This window comes from Rhamphochromis longiceps, linkage group LG16, assembly GCF_057381845.1.
Source record: "Rhamphochromis longiceps isolate RC_006_pf linkage group LG16, R_longiceps_female_GT1.1, whole genome shotgun sequence".
NCBI classification, from domain to species: domain Eukaryota; kingdom Metazoa; phylum Chordata; class Actinopteri; order Cichliformes; family Cichlidae; genus Rhamphochromis; species Rhamphochromis longiceps.
This window is the reverse complement of record NC_140572.1, coordinates 1278420-1281787: the sequence shown is the minus strand read 5'-3', so window position 1 is coordinate 1281787 and position 3368 is coordinate 1278420. Positions and strand designations below refer to the sequence as shown.

Sequence of the window (3368 nt, the reverse complement as noted above, 5' to 3'; positions counted from 1 at the left end):
CCAAGATGAGCTGCGTGATAAAGTGAGGGAAATAGAAGTAGCCCACTGTGCTAGCTTTGCCCTGTAAAATGTAATGGACATGTAAAGGATAAGACAAGTATTTTATTCTATTTTGTGGAGAGGAAGTAGACTAAAGCAGCTGAGGCGAATTATTTGACTACATATAAACGTACATTGCAGACATGTATTTGGATTTTGGCAGGTTTCATGATTTATAAGGTTTTTTTTCTTCCTCTGCAGATTAGTGGTGTGAGTTCTCAAATTTATTCAGTAAGCTGTAAAGGTGAGTATTGTGCTGCATTTACGGATGTCAAAAGATTACACCTGTCGCAGTTGTGGTGCTTTAATGTAAATGTTTGGGCACCCATGGTCAAAATTTTAGTTCATATGAACTGTTAAGCAAGTGGAAGATGAAATAATCTCCAAATGTCATAAAGTTACAGATGACATTTAATTTTAAATAAAATCATTTTCATATTTTTTTTTTTTTTTTAAAAAACAGAAAAGGCCCACAGCAAAAGTTTGGACACCTTGCAGTTGACTGGGGGGCCCAAACTGCATGCCAGTGTATGTAATTGATATACGTTAGTTGTAACATTGCAGTTAGTTGCGTGAGTCATGTGTGGACTTGTTTTTTTGTCCCCTTGTTTCTTGTTCATGTACACAACAGGAAACTCAGCTTTGGCAGCCGAGCACTTCATGTTATCTGTGGATCAGGCCATTGTGAATGGCCATATCACTATTTCAGCGACGCACTTATCCTGATGCTTGGCTCTTCTGCATGAACATTTCTTATCCAGTAGGCTAGGCAGCAACCTTGGAATTCTTGCAACGGTAAGGCGGCACCAGCCAATTTTATGGATTGAAACATAAGAATGATGAGACAGTGAAATCTAAAGTCATGCAATCCAAATCAAATCATCAGATCTCCTTTCATTTGCAGCTAAAACGCATAAGACTGAGCAATGCTTGAGTGTTGCGATGATTTGTAGATTGATAAATCAACAAATAATTCATATTTGCATTTCAGATGGCTGTCTCTGAAATATCCTTGATTCATGCTCATGTCAAGTTATAGAAAGAGACCTTGGAGTAGTAGATGTTCACAGACGTTTCACTACCCTGAAACAGTATTTGCAAGACTCACAGGTTAACCAAACATCTTTGCATCACCTCTCTGTTCCACAATGACCTGTATGTCCAAACACACACTCAAAAGCAAGCTCAATCTACATTTAGATTTATTGCAGATGTAAAAAACATACAGTCCAGTCCTCAGTTTCTGTCATGGTTGGCTGTGTGGCAGGCAGGCAAGCAGGAGTGGTGGATCCAAAATGCAGGACTCAGACACAGAAGTACAACTTAAAGCGCACCTTTATTGCTGGAAAACCTCTTACTAAACTAAACTCACCAAAAGACAAACAAAAACGCTGGTGGACTAAAACACTTTAGCAGAAATACTGAACTGGAGACAAAACACTGGCAACACAGAGGCAAAACACACACAGCTTGTTGAGGGTACGACGCAACACTGACTCAGAGAAACACAGGGACTAAATACACTGGGAAGTAACGAGGAGAATGAGACACAGAAGGAGAGCACAGCTGGGGGAAATCAGAACTGACGAGACAAGGAAGCGTAAACTGAACACATTCACATAAGACACTGACCTTCGAAGTAAAACAGGAAGTATGACACAGACGCGAACTTGACACGGTGGAGACAGCAACTAAGAAACACAGAGACATAACCAGTAAGGCAGAGGACTCGATGAACCAAAAGACACAGAGGGAAACTCAAATATGCAGTCACAGACTTACACAGAACAGAGGGGACACAGAGAGACATGAAGGGCAAGGGATCAAAACTAGAAACCATAGAATAAATCACACACAAGTACAATAATACAAAAATCACAAAGAACTAAAACGCTGGGTCAGGAGACCCAGGACCCTGACAGTTTCTTAATGAAGTTGTTGTGTTTCATTCGACAGGTGCCTTAGGATAAACCCAAAGTGGAGCGGAACACGTCTAAGAAAAACCTTGCAGTCAATCCAAAGGTTCTGACATTGATCACCAAAATTGTGGACTACGAGTGGCAAGCATAAGAAGTTCTTATTTTTATCTAGGATAACATAATCTGCTGTTCATTAGCACTGGTCTCTGGTTCATGGTAAGTGTCAACAGCACGGGTGGCCCGCTTGATAGGGGAAAAGTTAAATATAGGCTGCAAATCCTATTCACATTTAGCTAGCGTTAGTGCTAGCCAGTTAGTATGTTACTGTCTGCTGACAGGCTTCTCTGTCACTCTGTCCTGCGATAGGTGTAGCATTGTCTTAAGTAATATCTTCATCTCAGTTCATTGTAATAGACTGCCTTAACTTGTCAGTGTCACGGCTGCGGGGGGCAGACGTGTGAAGAGTGAGAGACAGGATCCAGACGCAGGCACTGGCTTGGAGGTGAGCGAGCTTTTATTATCACAGGTGGCACAAACAGAAATACGGCGAGCAAAGCAAAACCTCAAGGTGACCTAAACTGGGACTGACTACCAAAACGAACCTGAATGGATGACTCTGGGAGAAACAGGTGGGGAAGAAACACAGACGGACTAGCAACTAACATGAGTGAACGCTATAAATTAGAGATGGCACGATACCACTTTTTTATGTCCGATACCGATATCATAAATTTGGATATCTGCCGATACCGATATGAATCCGATATAGTGTTTTTTAATCAATAAAAATGTTTTTTTTAATATCTTGCTGCATTTTGTATAAGTTCATACTCAAGTTTAAAACAACAACTACACTAAAGCTATTCTGTTATACCTGTATGCAAAAAAAATATTTCATAGTTCAGCAATACTGATCAATCTAATAAACTTAAACCTACACCGTCCTCCCTATTCTGGTATTTTAAAGAGTATTTAGCGTAAATATTAAGCAACCTAACTAATAGGGTTCCAACTCCCAGCAACAACAAAAATAAATAAATAAAAAATAGGGAACCACCCCTCACGCTCCACCTCATGATGCTTAATCGACGTAATCAACCTTAATTTGATGCAGTGTGAAAAAAAATGCACAGAAATCAATTATTTTTCAAGAAATATTAAATAGATTCAACATCTTTCTTCAACAGAACTGCAGACTGCACAGATGGTACCTTCCCAAAGGAAAAAGTACTATAGCTTACTAGGGTATATTAGACTTAACAGTTACTATATACAGTAATGGACATTACATCAAGTTTACATCAAATTTAAACTTGATGTAAAATGTAAGATTCAGATAATTATTTATTAAAAGCTCGACATTTTAAATGAGAATAAGAAAGAAAAGTCTGTCTTTGTGCCCCCTTTTCC

General features: G+C 39.2%; 1 long non-coding RNA gene across 1 annotated transcript; it reads left to right on the top strand.

Annotated features, from left to right (window-relative positions):
- Nucleotides 1–238: 238 nt before the first annotated feature.
- Nucleotides 239–2222, top strand: LOC146650345 (uncharacterized). Its single transcript, XR_014907840.1, has 4 exons — nt 239–283; nt 503–567; nt 671–834; nt 1996–2222. It is a non-coding gene; the product is annotated as an uncharacterized LOC146650345 (long non-coding RNA).
- Nucleotides 2223–3368: the final 1146 nt, after the last annotated feature.